The 22,633-nt window shown below is 42.2% G+C and overlaps 1 long non-coding RNA gene across 2 annotated transcripts in view; it reads left to right on the top strand.

The window, feature by feature from the left end:
- The first annotated feature begins 712 nt into the window (after positions 1-712).
- Positions 713-22,633, top strand: part of LOC103876160 — a 37,950-nt gene continuing 16,029 nt past the window's right edge. The window contains exons 1-2 of one of the 2 annotated variants that reach the window (XR_002515919.2): positions 713-2,594; positions 3,430-3,510. This is a non-coding gene — a long non-coding RNA (uncharacterized LOC103876160). The remainder of the gene's footprint in view (positions 2,595-3,429; positions 3,511-22,633) is intronic. The other variant, XR_002515920.2, reaches the window with a different exon arrangement.

A 22,633-nucleotide genomic window follows, 5' to 3' on the forward strand; every position in this document is an offset into this window, starting at 1 on the left:
GGAAGATGAAGTTTCTTCTCTGAACAAGTCATACAGTTATTTTTTCACTTACTTATTTATGATGTACAACAAGAGGTTTTCATGTGCATATATATAGTGATATTATTACTACAGGTAAATAATTAAACACATCTGTTACCTTTCATAGCTACCTGTTATGTGACTATATTATACTCTCTATAGACAATGCAAATATTTGTTACTTAACATGGAGTAATTAATCATTGTGTGCTGTTAGCAAGTTAATGTGTCCGGAATTTATTCCTTCCGGTGGGTTCTTGGTCTTGCTGACTTCAAGAATGAAGCTGCTGTGAGCGTTACAGCTCTTAAAGATGGTGTGTCCAGAATTTGTTCCTTCAGATATTCAGATGTGTTCAGAGTTTCTTCCTTCTGGTGGGTTCGTCATCTCGCTGAGTTCAGGAGTGAAGCCACAGACCTTTGGAGTGAGTATTACAGCTCTTAAAGGTAGTGTGGACCCAAAGAGTGAGCAGCAGCAAGATTTATTGTGAAGAGGGAAAGAACAAAGTTTTCACAGTGTCAGAAGGGACCTGGGTTGCCGCTGCTGGCACGGGTGGCCAGTTTTTATTCCCTTTTTTGGCCCTGCCCACATCCTGCTGATTGGTCCATTTTACAGAGTGCTGATTGGTGTGTTTACAATCCTTTAGCTAGACACAGAGTTCTGATTGGTGCGATTTTACAGAGTGCTGATTGGTGCTTTTAGAATCCTTTAGCTAGACACATAGTGCTGATTGGTGCATTTACAATCCTTTAGCTAGACACAAAAGTTCTCCAAGTCCCCATCTGAGCCAGAAGCTCAGCTGTCTTCACCTCTCATTACCTTGGGATTAATTATGATTATTTGTCACAGAAACTCACCCAGCAAACTTGACTTTAGATAGAAAAATACACAGCATGTTGACTCTTTGCTCTGTCGTTTAGCCTCCAGGGAGCAAAGGCTAGTGAGTGCCTTGTCTGAGGTGGATTTGCTTATTCCTTCAGCAGACCAAAGAGTACAGGGAACGCATGCCTAGAAAGTGTAGGCGGAAATTAATACGCACTTGGAGTTTATTTTGTTTGTTCTTTCTCCCACAGCCCCCCACCAACCCCCGGTTTTTTTCTGTCTCCGTATAAACCACAGCTTTCACTAAAATTGTGGTTTTGTAGATTAAAGAGAGAGAAAGAGCATGAAAATGTTTATTGTCACAGAGACCCACAACATTGACTTTTTCTGATTAGATAGCACCAAAATGTAGAGATGCTGACATGATGAAAAGAGAGTCTGATAATACCTGTGAACTGGATTAATTGTTATTTAGACATTTACATGGTGCACACTATTTTAATGTAACTTACATAATAAAATTATTCAGATGAAAATGTGAAGAATTAGTGACTCAGGATTTTTTCACTTCCTCCAAAAATGTCCCTAAAAGGAGGGAAAAGTGCATAAATTGTATTTTTCTTTTGGATCCAAATGTGTAAGAACAGAAGGATCAGAAGAAGATATGGAGAGAGATACATTTTGGAGGCTAAATCATATGTCAAAATTGAGGCAATCCAAGAAGAAAATTTAGCCCATGCCACCTCCTAAGGCTCAGGAAAAAATGGCATCAGGTACGTCTGGAAGTGAGGAAGCAGGGTGACTCCCAGAGGGGAGGTTTAGAAGGCATAACCCTTTCCTAGATGAGATGATCACTTATTCTCTGCTTAATAACCAAGTTTAACAGGGACCCTTTCAACCTCACACCACCTAACTCCTGGGCCCGCCCTGCCCTCTGCTTTCCAACAAGCCATTTGGTCCCAAAAATACATTTGGGTTTATTCACTGCCAGGCCTTATCCTAAAGAATGCACTCACAGTGAATGCCAGGTTTTATGCTCATTTTAATTGATAAACATAAGAGTCAAGTTATTATCTAAAACATTCCCAGTCCCGCGATCATCAAACACCACTCCCGTGAAGCCTGTGGAAGATTACAGCCTGGACCTCATAACATACCATTCAAATGAACAAGGACGGCACCCACATGTGGATCCCCATGTTGCTCACAGGAGGCTAGGACCGTGAGCCTGAAGACCAGCAGCACCAGACTCAAATCCTCCCACATCCAATTGCTTTAAATATAGTCCAAGTGGGCATCTGTTTGGCTGTTCGGAGATGTCCTGCCCTGCATGTCCCACAAAACTGCACTCAGTAACTGCCAACAGTAGATCAAAGAAACCCTGGCACTGTAAAAGACCCTAAGTCATTGCCGTCCTTCAGGCCTCTCTGACACAGAGGCTCCCTGTCCTGTGGCTGAGCAAGGTGTTTCAGACACATCAGCCCCCTCACTAGTCCCCTCTCCCCAGGGAGTTCCCTTGTTTTCTTCTCCTCCTGGGTGGTGGCATCCCAGGCAACCATTCCTGTAAGATGTCATGATGGAAGGCCTTGTCCCACATGCAATCTGTCACAGCACCATTCATGCAAAGCCCATTATGAGATACTGTGTCTTGTGGCCTTGTCTTTTCCATGTCAGCCTTTACATCTTCAAACACACTACACCTGTTTTCTTTCTCTGCTAAGGACAGTCCTCCAGACCCAGCTTGTTAAGCGAGGTAAGACAGTAAGCCAATGCTTACTTCATTGCTGTAGCAGTGAGATGGCTGCGTATCCCCTGGGCCAGGGAGCTCTTCAAAGCCAAATGTTTATTTACGGGACGCTTCTGTAGACTCTCAGGACTTTCTTTCTAGACCTCTCACTCAAATTCTTTTGAATCAGCCAAGGCCTTCCCTCTGCTGACTTCATCTAAACCTCCTTAGCTCTGTTTCCAGAAAAGTAGGGAGCCCCTCTTGCCCAGGCATTCTACCCCTTAGGCAGGATTTCATTCAAAAATGTCCCCAGGCCAGTATTCCCACCCCTAAGGTGGGATCTATGAAGGGTCCCAGGAGTAGCACAACTTTAGCTCACCACAGAGGGGCGCATTCTCTCCCCTCCTCTCCCAGATACAGCCCTCTGCTCAGCCACCACAGGCTGCACTGGCTTTCTCAGTGTGAGTCGGACCCTGTCCTCTGTGCCTGCCTCATTGCAAGAGACACGTGTACAGCCCTGCAATTCCTGGCACAGCTCCTCTCACCAGCTGGGGCTTTGGGGATGGATACCCTACACTTTCTGCTTAGGGTGGGGTGAAACTTGGAGGCCAACTCTATCTAAATAAACCCTCCTTCCCAGTCCTGCATTGTCCCATCATGACTTACTACTTACCTTCAGCGAGACTGAGTCCTCTCACTGGTTACCAGAAAATGCCTTTGAAATGTGCATGTGGCCTGTCTCCAGGCCAGTTGAGGAATCCGTTATCTATCACTTCTTGGTGCCGTAGTCTAAGCTCCGAATGTGTCACTCAGTTGCCCATATTTAATGGAAAATTTCTGTTGACGAATCTGCCTCTCCCAGAAGACTGGGAAACGTTGAAGCCAGAAGCAATGCTGCGTTAATGGCTGTGTTGCTAGATTCCAACACAGGGGCTATTACAAGGTAAGCTCTCAGTATTTGCTTGTTTATTTGATGCATAAGGGTTTTCCAATTGAGGAAACAATGAGGGCATGATGACAAAAGGCCTGAAATAGAAGTGTTGGAAAGGTTACCATATACAGTTGTACAGATTGTGCACTGCTCAGATAAGAAAGTGCCATTTACATACACGATAATATGAAGACGCTTCGCTTCTTAGTGTTGACCAAGGCACAACAGGAACAGCTATCCATGGCCGCCCTGCATGGGTCAGGTGATGCCATTAAAGTCTTCTTGCTCTCATAATCTCTGTCCCTTCTTGGTTCATGCAAGTGAAGCTTTACCACCACACAGATGCCTCAAAGATGAGAATGCGAATCACAAAATGGAATCCTAAAATTTGTTGATAGTTTTGTAGCCTGGACTCTAGACAACAAAATCAATTTCAAAACTATCTCAAGTAATAAGATATCAGTGTTTCATATCAAGATATAAAATTGAGAGCACGAACCTAAATTAATAATGCTGGATCTCAAAAGAATTGACGAAAAAGCCATGCACAAGCATTCCAGGATAGAGAAAATTATTCTAGGTAGGGTATTCGGATGTGGCAAAACACTTAAGAATCTTTTTGCTAAAAATTATGAGGTATAAAGATAAACAAAGTAGTGTAAACCTCCCCTGCCTTATGTCTAGAAATTGCAGAGAAGTTGTTAAAAGGGATATTTCCACAAACGGTCTGGTCTGATGTTTTCCACGACGGATTTAAAAGTAGTAAGTGGAATTGTTTGCCTCAAAGGAGGTGTCTATACTGAGGTGGGTTTTGTGGGGGTTCTTTTTGTTTTCTTTTTTTTATTACTTGTATAAATTTGTGGGGCCCAAGTATAATTTTGTTCCATGGATACATTGTATAGTGGTGAAATATGGGCTTTTAGTGTATCCATCACCAAATAAGGTCCATTGTTCCGTTAAGTAATTCCTTATCCAGTCCTTCCCACTCCTCATTCTTCAGGCTGTCTGTTGTCTACCATTCCACACTCCATATCCACATGAAAACATTATTTGCCCCCTAATTATAAGAGGAGCATACAGTATTTTTCTCATTGTTTCTGAGTTTTTTCACTTAAAATAATGGCCTCCAGTTCCATGTGTATTGCTGCAGAAGACATGATTTTACTCCTTTTTGTGGCTGCATAGTATTCCATTGTGTATATACATCACATTTTCTTTATCCAGTCCTCCACTGATAGTCACTTAGGCTGATTTCATATCTGTTGTTATGAGCAGGTATCTTTTTGATATAATAATTTCTTTTCCTTTGGGTGGACACCCAGTAGTGGGTTACAGGAACAAATGGTATGTTTATTTTTCATTCTTCAAAAAATCTCCACACTGTTTTCTAGAGTGGTTGTACTAATTTACATTCCAACCGGCAGTGTAGGAGCATTCCCTTTTCTCTATATCCTTGTCAACATCGGCTATTGTTTGTCTTTTAATAGTAGTTATTCTGACTGGGGTAAGACAACACCTCATTGTGGTGTTAATTTCATTTTTCTGATGGTTAGTGAGACCCTGGCCAGGGCTTGGAGATCCAGAATTGTGTTTGCATGTGTGTTGTTTTTTAAGTGCATCCATCAGTCCGTGGTGGTGTTGCTGAAAGTATATTGGGATCCTGCTCTGGGTTGGGCACAGCTGGCATGATCAAGAAGCAGCATGGACATAAGTGCACTTAAAAACCTTCAAAAGTTTCTCAGAAACAATGAGGGGCAAGCCCTTAGCAAAGCAGAAGCAACACATGCACACACACACATAAACATACATGAACATGCAGACACAGACACACAAACTTCAACATACATGAACATGCAGACACAGACACGCAAACTTCAACATACATGGACATGCAGACACAGACACGCAAACTTCAATGAGATTGTAATGGCTCTTACCAGAGAGATGCCAACTCATCAGTTGCATTCATGAGCCATTAGACCTAAAGTAAAATCATTGCTATTTTGTAGACTACTGAAATTCCCACAAATGACTGGGGAATACAAGGAAGAATTAAAGAAACACAACTCCAAAGAAAGAAGAAGGGAGGAAGAGAAGAGAAGAAAAATAAGCAGTGCGACAAAACTAACCCCAAACCCAGAAAATTCTATTATCTGAAACAGAAATTTCTATCATGCTCCTCTAAGGTAGAAAACTTTCCTTTCAGCAAAAAAAACCTGAACAGGAAATTTGGAGACAGCCTGAGAGTGCTGATGTTAGCAGCGGGACAAACAGCCAAACACACTGCTCAGCTGCGCTTCTTGAGTAAATGAAGCCAATGGTTTTCACATGCTCCTGAGAAAAACTGGTAGATGAGAAGGCTGAGCAGATCAGGGCAGTGGAGGAGCAGGCTGCAGCCAACACACATGGCCCCTTTCAGTGCATCTGGGAGACACCCTATTGTCCTGAATGACAGCATCAGGCCAAGACACCCAGCTCGGTCTGCCCAGCACGGCCAAGATGCCAGTCCCACTGTCCCAATCCACCCACCTTGGTGCAGTGTACAGCTGCTGCTAGAGGGCCGCAGCTTGCTATAGAGAGAGGAATCTTAACAGACAGTGGAGGTCAGGGGCCTGAGGAAGCGCCCTTAAATGGCAGAAAGACTATTTAAATAGCGTCAAGGACAGGCCTACCTCAGGCACCTGTTGAGCTGGCCCAGGGTACAATCCTCCTTTCTCTTCCAAACACCTCCCATCTCCAGTGGGAGCTGCTGTACTCACATATTCTTTCTGTGATCATTCATTTGGGAAAATTAAGGGAAAGGCTGAGCTTCATGCCTTGATTTATGTGGCCCAAACCAGAGACAGGAAACTTCAGAGCAAGAACCCAGGAGCAGCAGCAACCACTAGAACATGAGCCTCAGGAATTTGCAGACAATTTAGGAGGGCTTTCTACCAAGAGAATGTTTCAAATCAGCTTTTTTCAGATTTCAGGTTGCAGGAGACCCGGCCTGACACCTGGTTTCATGTGTAAGAAACAGGCACAAAAACGCTAGAATGAATGAGCTGACCACACCAAAACGTGAGACAAGAAAGATAGTATTTTCTTCAATATAAATTTACACACCTAAAGATACTGAGAATGATAAAATATAAAATTATATTTAGACTTGTGTTTAATTTAAAACCTTTATAAAATAATAAAACTCTATAAAATGAGGACACTTCTGAAAAATACAAATGTATCTAGACTCACGTATGATTTCATGAAGTGGGGACATGTGGATTACTTTCATTCCTCCCTTGCATTTATTTGGTTGTGATATTTTATAATCCAGGATTCTGTAAAATAATATAGACAGGAAAATAAGAAAGATTACTGGTTTTCAGTAAAAGGCTAATTGAGACTGTTAAACTGAGATTAGTTTGGGAACATTGAAAAAACATGATAAGCTTTAAATATTAATAAGGTCTAATTTTCCTACATTGTGGGCACACACACACACACAGAGAGAGAGAGAGAGAAGCATTTGAAAAACATGAGCATTAGGATTTGAACAGAGCCTTAGCACCTAAACATGTAAATATATGTTCAGACAAAAAGCAATTAATGGGCAACTCAGCTGGCTAACAGGAGACTACATGAATCATGATAGGATATTAGACTCAGACATGTTCATGATTAATCTGAATTTAAAGGCCACTGTTCCCTGACTCAGAAACACACACATACAACACATATATGCACACATAGACACACATATGCATTATTCAGAGACAGGCACACGCATACACATGCACATTCAAGGAAAGCTGTGTCTCCTAGACAACCACCATAAGCAAATTCAGCACACAGGACCAGGGGACATGTCTCAGTCATGTCATGTCGTCTCTCCCTGTGCAACAAAAAATTAAATATGAGCCCCACAGCCTGGAAACCAGAAGGACCCTTCATAATATGTCCCCAACATGCCTTCCCAGCCGTATCTCTTGATTCTCCCAGACCAGTATCAAATGCTCCATCCAAACCAGACTCCTCAACATTCAACAAACGAGCTGGGTTCTTTCCTCAACTCCAAGCTTTTCCCAAACTCCCACCTCTTCCTACAATAGAGCGTCACTAGTGCTCGATAAATATTTGTTTAAATTATTTGAATTAATTAAAATAACTTCTCCTTTGACTGGACTTTCCAATTGCATTATGTTGGTTTAAAATAAAGCCAGAAAGAAAAAAAAAATGCCAAAGAGGTAAAAACAACAGATTTACCTGGACATGTCCCTTTTTTTTTTTTTTTTTTTTTTTAGACAGAGTCTTGCTCCATCACCAGGCTGGAGTGCAGTGGCACAATCTCGGCTCACTGCAACCTCTGCCTCCCAGGTTCAAGCAATTCTCCTGCCTCAGCCTCCCGAGTAGCTGGGACTATAGGCACCTGCCACCACGCCCAGCTAATTTTTGTGTTTTTAGTAGATACAGGATTTCACCATGTTGGTCAAGATGGTCTTGATCTCTTGACCTTGTGATCTTCCCACCTCGACCTCCCAACGCGCTGGGATTACAGGCGTGAGCCACCACGCCTGGCCACGTTCTTTTTTCTCTCTTCCCTAAATTGCTGTGGCAGAAGCTATCCCCATAACTTCCTCATAAGCACAGCCCTCCTTGTAATGAGGCTCTAAATGCCAGATACTCACTCTTCCAGCCCCTTCTGTAGTTGAAAATGGGCATGTGACACACTCCTAGCCAAGGAAATCTAAGCAGATACCTGCAAGAATGATTCTGAAACATTTTCCCCCAGATAAAAAGAAGCGCCCTTAAAGAACATTCCTCCTCATCCTCCTCCTTCCTGTTTTGGACCTGGTTGGGTAAGAAAGCATTGCCTGGAGCTGCAGCAGCCTTCTTGAGACCATGAGGAGACTAATCTAAAGATCAGACTGACAGAAGCAAAGTGGGATGAAAAGATGCAAAGACCATGCATTTATTCAGTGGCATCATTGATCCATTGAACAGCTCCCGGAGATTCTCTCCCTCTACATTTCTTCTGAAATAATACATGTCTTGGTTATAAAGGAATCGCTGAGCTGCTGTTACATGCAACTCATGCAAACTCACCTGGAGAGAGGTCTTTCTCACAGTCTTCATCCCGCATAGACTTGGTCACTCTGAGTTACATCTCAACCCTGGAGATGTGTCCATGGAGATGCATCTCAACCTGGCCTCCTCTGGGAGGCCTCTGTGACATTCTCTGCCAAAGTTACTTTTGGGTACAAAATTCTGTGTACCCAATCCTAAAAGAAATTCATGCTTTCATTATAACATCTGTAATGTTGCTAGGACAATTCATTTGATATCGTGATGTTTTGAATACCTAATATCCATTCCTCCTCCTTTAAATCATGGCTTCCTAAGTATGTTTAGGGAAAGAGCCCTCGCTCCAGTTGGTGTTTCAGATGAGATGCCACTCAGGATTTAGGGCAAACTGTGTAACTCAAGAATAGCAAACGAGAGCACAGAATCTCCGTGGGGGTTCTCAGCAGCCCCCATCATTACTTCATGGATTAACATGTGACTACAGAAATCCCATAGAGGGTGGCATTGGTGGCTTGGGACTAAGGAGCCCTGGGGCATACAAACCTGAAAGCATTTCCAGTTTCTTGCAGTGAACACAGCGTACCTATCTCAGGAGAGAGCAAGTTGGAAGGTATTTGCTGAGCAGCTATTTGACTTTTCCTTTCCATTTCGAATCAGAAATAACAACATTCTGACTGTGCCAGGTGAGGTCCTGCTGGCTCTTACAAAATCCTGAGTGGGGAGGCTGGCCAAGTGGCTCATTTCACCAACCACTTACTGTAAAACTCAAATGTTATCGGTTACACATCTGGGAAAGCTGACCTTGGCCGTCCACTTGTCAGAATCTAACTCTGAAGTTCGGTTTCCATTTTTTATTACCTTTCTGTACCCTCCTGCTAAATGGCCCATGAGTGAAATATAACTATGAATTAATATCACATCATCCCAGATGATCTGCAACTAATGATAATTCCCAGACTATGGACAGACACTATCAACTAAAGACCCAAGGAGGACTGAGTCTGGCAGTCCTGATCCGTGATGCAATGAAAGTGAACCCAGAATTTGATGGATGCTACTGAAAAGAAGCTTTTTGTTTGACCGGATGTAGACCTAGAAAGAGATCAGCCTGGATTTGCAGAAGCCCACGTTGCCACTATGAAAGAAAACCCTGAATGACAATGGAACTGACAGAGCAGAGGGAAACCTGGGACACAGAGCAAGAGTAACACCATCTGATGAGCCCCTGGATACAGCTATGCCTGAAGGCCAAACTTCAACCAATGTGTCAGTGTGTGAGTTAAAAGCGTTTCATTTTGTTTAAGCTAGATGCAGTTGCTTTTATTTTGTGTTTTGTTCTTTGTTACTTGCTAAAGAAAGATAGTTACTTGATTAATTTCAAGAATCCAGGACCTTATATGTATTTATCTTAATCTCTGAAACATGAGGAGTTATTGGAATAAAATTGCTAAAGAAAGAAAGGAAGGAAAGATGGAAGGGAAGAAAGAAAAAAGAAAGGAATGGGTATCAGGAGTGATATTTAGGTTTTAATTGAACTTCAACCTAAGTAACACAAAGGATATAAGCTAACAGTGACATGTTCTGCCCCAAGAGATCCTACTTGTAAAATAAAATGCACTGTCTGTGAGCCAGATCACACAGTCCCATGGGTACTTTGCAACTATATCTCCTCCTTTAAAAATCTCATTATTTCAAAAAGTATTTTAGTTTGTGAATTATTTGGATCAGTGGGCTTTGAGAAGCAAGATTGTTCTAAACTGATACACCAAAGAAACCTCTTTCTAAAGACAATTAAAAATGGATTGCATTTTATTCACCAAGAGACCATTGGTGGAGGTTTCATATGGGATCCAGGTGGAAGATATTTATAATCCCAGCATGACGACCCACTCTTTAGTCACAGATCCCCGAATTTTGGTTCTTTATGAACACACAGAGCAAAATTACATAAAGGAAACTGTGTCCTTATCAAAGCAAAACTTCTTTCAGAAAATTGAAAATACATATATTTAGTCATCTCAGGCATTTGAAAGAAGCAATGTGAAGGAATATGGGAATGGAAAAGAGGAGAATAAAGAAGAATTTCACCAACTCTAGAAATGCTTTGACCTCTTTTATAAGTTGAGAAGAAAGAGGGACCTGAGATCATTTTTCAGATGGCTAGTTTAGAAACACTGAATGGATAGTTACTCCTTGGCATATTGGGGCAGAGGTTCCAAGCTCAAAGAGCAGGCAGGTAGCAGACATGATGAGGCTGGCCAGGGGAAGGGATAACCTGGCAACTCTGACTCACTTTAAGTCAGTACCTACACTTGCCTCCACTCAACACTTTCCAGGTAGGCACCTGGACCCCATTGTGCCCTTGCTTTCAGAATTGTTTCAGTTTTCCATTCCTGCCTGAGAAATTGCCATATATGTCATTGGTTAAAATGCTCATTTCATTATCTCACAGTTTTCACCAGGTGAACAACCTTGCCAGGCCGGGTTCTCCCTCTAGGGTCTTGCAAGGCAGAAATCAAGGTATTGGCATGGTTCCTTACTGGAGGCCCTGAGGAAGAATCTTCTTCCCAGCTTATTCAGGATGTTGGCAAAATTAATGTTGGCAAAACTCATGTTTTCCATGTGACCTCTGCATCTTCAAGCCAGCAAAGATACATTTAATCCTTCTCATGCTTCAAATCTCTCTGATTTCCTCATCCTCTCTCAGCCAAGAGAAAGCTCTGCTTTTAAGGGCTTTTGTGATTACACTGGGCCCACCTGGATAAGCCAGGGTTATCTCCCTATTCCATGATCACCTAATTAGCAATCCTAATTATACCTGCAAAGTCATTCTTGCCATTTAAGGAGACATCTTCAAAGGTGAGACATGAAGGGCAAAGATCAGAAAGAATAAAATTCTGCCAACCACAAGAAGATACTGGACATTTACACTTTATGTAACATTTCTTAATTTTTAATTATTGGCTACTAATTCAAAATTTGTTTTACCATTTTGTTATCTAGAGGGTCTACTCATTGCATCTAGACATACTTCGCAAGTACAACCTCTGCTTCAAAATAACATTGACACCAGTTGAATCCTAAACAAAAATGCCAATTTGGGTACTGAAATCACATGTCAGTGCTTGGGCTCAGGGGTTTGTATTATCTCAGGAGCATAACACAATAAAGGTGTCAGCACTTCACTGTCCAGAGCAGGGCAGTGGGGGCTGCTGCTCCATAGAGTCATTCAGGGCACCAGGCTCTTTTTTTTTCTTTTCATTTTGTGGGTCTAGTCATGTTCTCAGGCCTTATCCTTCTGTGATCAGACAATGGATGGGGCAGAGAGAGTGTGAAGACAGCAGGTCTGACCTAACTCTTCCAGCCAAGAGATGTCACTCATCATCTCTGCTTACATTCCACTGGGGAGAACTAGTTATGAGACTTCAGTGAGTGTCGGGGAAGTGTGATCTGGCCACATACTCAAGAGGAGGGAAATATAGATATCGGGGCATTAGAAGAGTCTGCACAAAGATGAGCAAGTGATCCAAAATGTGCTTGTGTTACTTTGTGTGTGTGTGTGTGTGTGTGTGTTAGATGCATGGTTTAAAATCCTCGTAAAAATACTGGACTATGGGAAATGCATCTGTGGATTTCAAAATTCACTTTGTTAGTCTTTGAATTAAGAGATATATGGGCAAATATTCTTATCCACAAAAGCTTTCTGGGTTTCTGTAAAACATAACTTGATTAACAAAATGATTGATTTAAACATAACTCCCCAAAAGCTTAACCCAGCGACTAGCTATTGACACATTCTTATTCTCCTGTTCTGTCTTTGAATGGGAAATTAAAGCTATTTGTGAGAAGGAAGATGTGTTCAGGGAATAGACTTTATTTCCCAGCCTGCCTTGCAGATATGTTTAGATATGTGGCTGAGATCTGGCCAAGGATATAGAAGTCAACTTGTTTTATGGAACTTCTGGGAAAGTTTTGTAAAATCGGTGACTCAGCTGGAAGATGCAGATATGATTATTATAGTAACTTTCCTTGATTATGTAACCATCAGATATTTGATTAATCCTCTATTCTGGTGTTTATGACGTTTCGAAATTTTTATCATTGCAGTTATAAGGAAGCACTGCACATAGCCTCTCCACACAAATATACACATATCTTTATTTTTTAAACATAATTCTAAGAAAACAAAATTATTTGGTTAAAAGCCAAGCGCTACTGTAAGTACACAAAGTTTCCAAACTCCCTGAAATTTGCATTTCCAACAGGAAGATTTGAAATGCACTTTTACATTTTGCAAAGTTATTGGCAACCTAGTTAGCGTAAGTTCATATCTAGTTTTTTGTTTGTTTGTCTGTTGAGACAGCGTCTTATTATGTCATCCAGGCTGGAGTGCAGTGGCACAATCACGACTTACTGCAGCCTCGAACTCCTGGGCTCAAGTGATCCTCCCACCTCAGTCACCCGAGTAGGTGGGACTACAGGCGTATGCCTCCATGCCTGGCTAATTTTTTGGTGTTTTTTGTAGAGATGGGATTTTGTCATTTTCCCCTAGGCTGGTCTCGAACACCTGGGCTTAAGTAATCCACCTACTTAAGCTTCCCAAACTGCTGGAATTGCAGGGATGCACCACTGCACCTGAGCAATGTCTAGTTACTGCTTTCATTTCAATCAATTACTAGGGAGTTTGAACTTTTAAAAATATGTGCTTTGGCCATTTGTGAGGTTCATGCTTTATAGATGCCTATTTGATATACTTTGTAATTTCTATTTCAATGTTTTTGAAGTTGCAGCTTGTGTTTTAAATTCTGGCGTTTATCTCTAATTGCATTCAGGGCCCCACCAACAATGCCTTGTGCATGATCATCACGACTGGTTAGCACAAGAGAGGAAACTAACGCTCAGAGAAATTAAATGTCTCACCTGACATTGTATATGAAGGAGTGAGGATTTGAACTTAAAACCCTAAATCCTGTGGTCTTTTTTTCAGAAGAATGTCTTATGTTCCTCCTGCCTCTTCCCCCTGCAATAGCCACCACAGGGAAGTGTTTTGTCAGCTGGTGAGAGGGAAGGAACAGAAAATAAAATCAATCCTTGGTCATGTCCACATGATGTAGAGGTTGGGAATGTTCAGGAAGGTCGTACAGTGGATCCACTGACTAAGGGACAGGAAACATCTTCAGTCCTTGCTGTCCTCTATGACCTGAGCAAGCTCCAGCCTCTTAGAGCCTCGCTTACCTTATTTTCAAATGGAAGTAATTATACCCTTCCTGATTATCTCCCCAAGTTCCAATCAGATAATGGAATAGGGAGAGTAGTATAAATAATAATCAAAAAACTATGATGGTGCTGTTTTACAATTAGGGGTCATTGTTAGAAAGAGGAGGGTGTCCTTAATGTTCTAGCAAATGAGATAATGCATACGAAATGGTTTTCAAATTGTGAACAGTTCAGTATAAATATACAAGATTGGGATTCAGTTATTCTGCTGGGTGACAGTGCTAAATGTCAAACTTCATGACCCCAGTGAGTCTGAAAATTTTGGCCAGGCGTGATGGCTCATGCTTGTAATCCCAGCACTTTGAGAGGCCGAGGTGGGTGCATCACCTGAGGTCAGTTGGAGAGCAGCCTGGCCAACATGATGAAACCCCATCTCTATTAATAATTTAAAAATTAGCCAGTTGTGGTGGTTTGCTTCTGTATTCCCAGCTCCTGGGGAGGCTGAGGCAGGAGAATCGCTTGAACTCAGAAGTTGCACTGAGCCGAGATCGTGCCACTGCACTCCAGCCTGGGAGACAGAGCAAGACTCCGTCTCAAAAAAAAAAAAAAAAAAAAAAAAAAGGAAGAAAGAAAAAAAAGAAGGAAAGAAAAGAAAATCTTAAATCTTAAAATCATTTACATCAAATATGCTCATCTTTAGAGACCAAATTTCTCCAAGAATTAAGTATCTGTGTGAACTGGAAACTCTTGGGAAGGGTCATTTCCGTTTGCATTAAAGGCCTTCCTCACTTCAGAGCACGTCTTTTTGAATAGCAGGAGACCCCCACAATGATGCAGGAGCTCTGCATAACCTGTTGACTCACACGGTAGAGACTTCTGAACCCCAGAAACTTCCCAAAGGGCAGGAGCAAGCCCACTGTCAAAGAGGAATCCCACAGGGTCCATCCTGTGGTTTTAAAGACAAACATCCACCAAAAAGACCATTCAATGTTGGATGTTACCTATCCAGCCTTGGGTGGGTCATGCTTCCCGAGATGTTGTAGGTGTGTTCCTCTTCTTCCAACCAGTCAGCCGTGCAGAAACACACCTGGATATGCAGCTCCAAAATCCCTAGTTGAGACGTGTTCTGTGCATTGTTCAGTAGCAGGAATGAAGTGAAACTCATATCTGCATTAGGTGGCAAAATGTGACCAAGAGGAATCTGCCCTTGGAGCTATTGTGCCTCTGACCTGCCCTGACCTTTGTACACATACAAAGTCTATGTGTAAGTCTGTCCATGGCTTATTTCAAAGATACACAAAGTATAGGGTTTCTCACCTAAAGAGAAAGCAAGAATGTTCCTTTTGCTGGCACAAAGTTAGCTCAGGGGATTCCCCAATATGTGCCGTCAGGAAGAATGTTCAGAAAATACTTTGGGGGTGGATATGCAGAAATGTTGCTGCTTTGGAGTTAAAAAGAGGGGCCAGGCTGGGCGCAGTGGCTCACACCTGTAATCCCAGCACTTTGGGAGGCCAAGGTGGATGAATCACGAGGTCAGGAGATTGAGACCATCCTGGCCAACATGGAGAAACCCTGTCTCTACTAAAAATACAAAAATTAGCTGGGTGTGGTGGTGCGTGCCACCAGTCACCAGCTGCGCAGTAGACTTACCGAATTAGAACCTCAGGACCAGGCCTCTGTGGTATTTTAAGCTCCTGCCACCCACTGAGCTTCTGACAAATACCTGGGTTTGAGCGCCTGTGGGTATACGTGCGGAGGGGCAGAGAGATGCATAATGCAGACTCTGGCTTCAGAACTGGACTGCTTGAGTTGGAATCACGCATCCATTCTGTCTGCACCGTGTAATTTGGGGTAAGCTTCCTAAACTCTATGCTTCATTTTCCTCTGCTAAAAGAAAGAGCTACAATAGTGTCCACCTATGTGGGTTTTTGTGAGGATTAAAGAGCATACATATATACTTGTAATTCCATATATAGAATACTTGTAATTCCATGTATTCCTGCTCTAGAATAAGCTCCTGTGTAGCTTTTTCTTATTTTATCTGATGAAATCCCCAGTGGCTGAACACACTGATCAGAAAGTGAAGCATCCGCCCCTCTTGCTATCTTTACTTTAACCACTGCCCCTAGACCACGGTCTGGGAATGGTAGGCATTCAATAATCAATTAATTATCTTAGTTAATGTATAATCAGTGATTAATGAAAATGCCTCATAAATTCTCTCATATTTATTGTCAAACTCTGCTTTTTTCCTTAAAGTTGCCAACCAGTCTGATTTTTCAAGAGAAGCCAAGTATCAAAGTTTTTTGAAATAAAATCCCACAATGTTAAAATAGAAGTGGCAAAATAAATGTTTATATTTATAGGTGTGTAATTTATATTTGCAATTCCTTGAGATTTCTTGTTTGTGATTTGATGCTTTTTTGTTTTATTCCAAAGCAATGGGGCTATAATACTTAATATAATTCTCTGTGCAGGAAACAAGAGTCATTCATTCACAAGATTCACTCAGTATCTGTAGGAAGGGAGTTATTAGTGAACATCAAACAGAATTGTCAGAAGTGAGGAAGGGGTTTTAATCTGAGCTTTCAAGGACAATTCTGAGAAGGATTCTGTATCCTCCAGGGAAGAGACCTTCATAGACTCATCCATACCTGGGAAGCTTCCCCAGTTAGACTCAGAAGGTTTGCCATGTTTCTACCACTCACATCAAAAAGCAAAACAAAACAAAAAAACAAACAAAAAAAAGAATGACCCAGGTGATGATGGCCATCAATTTTCTCATATATTCAGCTTCCATATTAAAAACTCTCCACACTTGCCACTCAAAATTATATGCTAATCTGTGAAGAAAGGGTAGGCACAGCAGGCCCAAGACTGCTATTGAAACTGCCATTGCAAAATTATAACTGAGCCAGTGAAAGAAATCAGACCTAACCAAGTCCATCTTGCTTCTAGCCTCCAAGCTGTCCTTGTTCATTCCTAGGCACAGGCTGAACTAACTCTGGGAGGAACTTATAGTTTATGGTATAAACCAAAGACAATAATGGCCCTTTCCCAAAACAAACCCCCTTCTTACCTGGGGACTAGACTGCCTTTTTAGGGCGAACAAATTCGCCAAAAGATGAGAAGTTACGGTTTAGGAGTCACGCAGCTGGAGGCTACAAGATTCTGACCCTACCCGAATTGCTCCTGGGGATAACATCACTATTGTAAAACCTAAGACCAGTGCTTGAGATATTTTGCAGACCCTGCACGTGAAGGATCAGCTGGCACCACTCAGGTCAATAAACAGGATCATCTGGTATTGTGACCCTGACCCAGGAACTGACTCAGCACAAGACGACAGCTTCAACTCCCTATGATTTCATCTCTGACCAAACCCATCGGCATTCCGAACTCACTGACTTCCTCCCACCCACAAAATTTTCCTTAAAAACTCTGATCCATGAATGCTCAGGGAGACTGATTTGAGTAATAAGAAAACTCCAGTCTCCCACACAGCCAGCTCTGTGTGAATTACTCTTTGTCTGTTGGAATTCCCCTGTTTTGATAAATCAGCTCTGTCTAGGCAGCGGGCAAGGTGAACCCGTTGGGTACTTACACTATCCTTAGAAACAGCTGCTCGAGATGCTTCCCCATTGTCTGGCATCTGGTAACCTGGATTTTGGGTAGATACCACCTTCTCAAAACTGGTACAAGGGGCTTATCTTGCCTAAACAACGTAGTCCTTGTGATAGAGACACTAGGCAGGGAAATTCTGGGAAGAAAAGGGCAGGTCTCTGGCAAGGGCCCCATCCTCAAGCCTGGAACTGTGGGCCACAGTCAGAAGATGCATTCCTGTTTTCCTGCTTGAATGGTGCCTTTTCCAAAGCCACCTATGGCCTACTCTACTCCCTATCCTGTTCCATAAAAACCCCGGGCTCCATCTGCAGACAGCGGAAGAGAAGAGGAGATGCAGCTGGATGTTGGAGACTACCATTTGATGATGGAGAGAAGCAGCTTGACTTCAGAGGGATTGCTTGATGGCGTTGCTTCTGAACAGAGTCTGGGGGAAGAACACCTTCCCACTCCATCCCCTTTCCAGCTCTCCTTCCTGAGAGCCACTTTCATCAGCAATAAAATCCTCCCCATTCACCACCCTTCAGTTCATTCATGCGACCTGATTTTTCCTGAACACTGAATAAGAGCTTGGGTGCCATGGGTGTGGATGCTAAAGGCTGTCACAGTGACCCTCTCGCCTTGCTGATGGAGAGCAACTACTTCATGTGAAAAGGCAGAGGGTCCACTGAGCTGTTTAACACTTAAACCATCCATGTACACCAAGGCCAAAAAGAGCACTATAACACAGGCCCTCCGGGGCTTTGAGGGTGGCGGGTATCCCCCTAGATCCTGCTGCAGGCCCTGCATGAAGTTTTGATCCTACCGGTGCCCAAAAACATTCACCCCACCTCTTGCACCCACTCACCTGCGTGCTTCCTCCGATAAGGAGTTGAAACAATGGGTTTGAGTAAGTGAAGTGTGCCCCTGCCGTCACCAAAGTGGCCAGCTAGCTCCGGGGCCCACACTCCAGTTCCCACACTCCAGTTCCCATCCATGAAGCGGTCAGGGAAAATGTTCTGCTTCACTTGCTGAATTCTTGCTTTCCTTCTAGGAGTCTGGAATTTTGCTGCCTGCTGGGCAGAGGGTTCCTATGTAAACTGGCTTCCAGTACAAGCCCTGGGCATTGAATTTCCAATGGAACGAGGGTAGATAATTTTTCAAGTGTGTAGTCATGATTTGAGGCTGGGGGAATGAAGAGTGTCTTGAGTGTCCTGTAGTCACAATTTGAGGCTGGAAGAATTAAAAGGCTGGATTTGAGGCTGGAGGAATTTACTACAAGGAGAGAAGACTCTTCAAAATTTTAGCCTGGTTTTCTCTGAACTTCACCACATGGGCCTTTTCCTCTTGCTGACTTTGCTTGTATCCATAATAAATCATAGCTAGTGGTAAAACTTGTATGCTGAGTCCTGTGATGCCTCCTAGAAAATCACTAAACCTAAGAGTAGACTCGAGGACCTCTAACACAGTATTCTTATTGCAGGAAGCCTGGGAGATGTACATTATTTGTTTTTCTATTCCATGTTGCAGCGTTGGGTTTAAATATGGGGTACTATCAATATATATAGTGAATGAGTGGCTCACATTGATATAGGTCATAAAGTCTGATTCTCTTTTGTTCTGGGTATTCAGTGAGACTGCATTTTCCATCCTCCAATGCAGTACTGTGGGCCTTGTGACTGGAGTCTGATGAATGAAGTTGGGTCGGGGGGAGTCAAGTCTATAACTCCCAGATTTGGACCATAATATCCTCCCATGTGATCAATCTGTGTTCCATCTGTACTCTTAGCCATGCACTGGCTAGATGTGTAAGTCCTAGCTGAGGTCCGCCAGCATACAGGATGGTGGAACCATGTGATGGAAGGAGCTTGGGTCTCTGAGCGACTATGTGGAGCAGAGTGATGGTTGCATCTCCCTTTCTAACCCACAGCTAATTAGATGCTACCTTAACCTTTTGGGTTAAGCCCCTGGGATCTGGGGATTTGTCTATCCCTGTATTTCACATTTTCTCAACTAATTCAGAAAAGTCCTGGGTAAAAGATAGATACTCCCTAAGTGAACAATACAAATTCCATTTAATTAAAACTTCAATCCCTGAAGAAACAGGAAAACTCCATAAACCTTTAAAAAACAATTTCCATCACTTCTAAATTCAGTCTATTATACTTCAAAACAATTTACAGTGTGTAGTCTTTATAATGACACTGTGACATTTGTGATGATGTTAATGTTTCTGAATTGGGATTCACTAAAAAAAAAAAAAAGCAGGTTCCAGAATGTAATTAGTTAGATAGTAAACAATGTTTCTAACCAAATTTTCTTCAAAAGCATTGTAAAAATCAAAAGCATATAAAAACCTATAAAGTACACCAAACTTCATTTATTACTTGCTCTATTAGGTATTGGAATGTTTGCATATTTAAAACTTTGCATGTCAGATAAAATAGTTTATTCTTTGTGGATCATTTGTTTTATTGTGTGTTAAGGTAATAAAGGGCAAAAAAATCTGACATGCACTCTAAAATGCTACTAGATACAAATATGACAAATATGTAAGAGTCTCAAATACAATGCTTCAAGGAATATAACCCATAGAACTGAGTTTCTCTCCTCTTCAGCTACCAAGGAAGGCTGTTGTAATATCATCATAATTGGTTCTTTCCTGTGAATGAAATTTCTAATTGAATTATGCTCCCAATTCTTATCTAGATTTATTATCACGTTTCAGAAACCAAAAGAAGTATCTTGAAAGATTGATAAATTCTTAAAAGAGCACCTATTAATTAAAACTGATGTCTTCAAGAATAGGATTATTTGCAATCTGGAAAATCACAAATCAGATTAGCTCTAACCTGCTTTGATTCTTTGTGGGAGTAGGGTGTAGGGAGAGGAAGCAGCATTAGGAATTTATTTTAATTCATATTCAGCCTTAGCACAGTCTAGTGGTTAAGATTTCAGCCTCTAGATTTGTAGGATTTAAGTATAAAACCTGACCTCTTACCTGCTCTGTGATCTTAGAGATTTAATTCACCTGTCTAAGACCCAGGTTTATCATCTGTAATATGCTTACCTTCAGAGGGCTATTGAATAGTTTCAGCAAAATAAAATATCTAAAGTTCTAGGCAAAGTACTTAACATATATTAAAGGTTCAATATTGTCCTTTGCATTACTTCAAAAAAGACAATCTATATTTGAGTCTAAAAGCAAAATTTAAAAGCAAGCAGCTTCTGTATCATTTGTCAGGAGAAACGGTCATGGAACATTTTAACACCTTGTAAGATAAGTTGCTTGAACACATCCTTCAACCTGGATGTGTTGAAAATTTACGGTGCTCCAGAGGGAAGTAAATCCAGTCCATCTAATACTCACCCTTTCTCTTCACAGAAGAGAAAGTTGCGGAGTTGGGGCAAGTGGGTGTCTCTGAGTGTCCCTTTATCTCCCCAGAGCATGCGTCCCTCCAAATATTGTGCTGAAACTGCTAATTATAGCTTGGAGACCATGTTGCAGATGCAGCCATTTGATTCACTCTCCTCGTTTCCCCCCACCAGAATCAGTGAAACTTGTCCTCAGCTAAATATTACAATGAAAAAGGTCTAATGCGAGCGCTAATGTATTAAGACTCGAATTAACTCCAAGAGAAGTGACAGCGCACTGTTGATGTAGGCAGCTCAGCTCATGTGGGAGTTTCAACTTGGCATGAAGGGATCCTTGTGAAAGTGCACAGATTGGTGCTCCAGAGACTACTGTATATTTCAGATGGGAAGGAAGGCCCCTAGACCACAGACCATTCTCCAAAGAAGGGTAAACTCGAATGAAGGTCTCAATCTCTCGACCTTGTCATCCACCCGCCTCGGCCTCCCAAAGTGCTGGGATAATGGATAACAGGCATGAGCCACAGGTCAACATGGTGAAACACGTCTCTACTAAAAATACAAAAAAATTAGCCGGGCATGGTGGCGGGTGCCTGTAATCCCAGCTACTCAGGAGGCTGAGGCAGGAGAATCACTTGAACTAGGGAGACAGAGGTTGCAGTGAACTGAGGTCACACCACTGCACTCCAGCCTGGGCAACAGAGCGAGCGAGACTCCATAAAAAAAAAGAAAAAAAGAAAAAAAAAAACCCCACAAAGCTTGAATAAGGGACCTTCTTTGAAACTTGGCACTTTTCTAGGAAGTGATGATGTAAAGTCTATATCTATAAGGTTAACTTTGAGAGGATTGGAGGGTCAAGCTAGAGTTTTACTTCCTGTCTGGCGAACTCCTATGCATGCTTCAAGAACCATACAGTATTTCCCCTATTGGGAAGTTTGCCTGCAGATGCTAAGCCTCCAAAGCTTGAACGAGAAGAAGAAAAAATATCAGTTGCTCCAGAGAACTGAGGAATAATAAAGGAAATGGGTCATGGCCAGATGGAAAGGCCATTCCTTCAGCAAGGCAAGCCCCTTAGGAGAGGCTGGCAGGACTGGCCCAAATCAGCTTGAGGGCTTCACTTGGCAGCAAGTATGTGCTGGGCCCCAGATGAGTGAGCAGTACTGCACAGTCGACGCCACTTGGGACAGCCCTCCGCCAGTGACAAACAGGAGCGGGAGGACTTGTGCCTTGCTTCCTCACCCCTGGGGCAACAGTTCAGAGATGTACCCTGCACCTTCTCGTGGAAGCGTTCAGTGGGATTGGGTCCCAGTTGCTCACAGCAGTAAATGGCTCATAAATATACTTCGTGTCATTTTCCTTCCCTTCCACATCTTATGTTCCCTTTCCTCTAATGGAGTTTCATGAAATTGTGTCCCAAATGGACTCTGGATGCTCAAGGTCTGGTTTCAGCATCTATTTCTGGGGGATCTCAGCCGAAGATGTTACCGTCTAAACGATTGATAAAGTTCCCAAAATCATGAAATACTTGGGGTAAAGAAGTGTTTGTGTGTGTGTCTGTGTGTCTGCCTGTGTGTGCATATGTGTGTTTGTGAATCTGTGTGTTTGTGTGTGTGTATGTGTGCATATGTGTGTTTGAGTGTATCTGTGTGTGTCCATGTGTATTTGTGTGCGTATTTGTGTGTGTCTGTGTATGTATTGTGTGTATATATATCTGTGTTTGCATATTTGTGTGTGTGTATTTGTGTGTGTCTGTGTGTGCATGTTTGTGTTTGTGTGTGTCTGTGTATGTGTGTGCATATGTGTGTTTGTGTGTGTAAGTGTGTTTGCGTGTCTGTGTGGGTATGTGTGTGCATATGTATGTGTATATGTGTGTTTGTGTATG

The sequence above is a fragment of the Papio anubis genome, chromosome 9 (genome assembly GCF_008728515.1).
Source record: "Papio anubis isolate 15944 chromosome 9, Panubis1.0, whole genome shotgun sequence".
Lineage (NCBI taxonomy): Eukaryota > Metazoa > Chordata > Mammalia > Primates > Cercopithecidae > Papio > Papio anubis.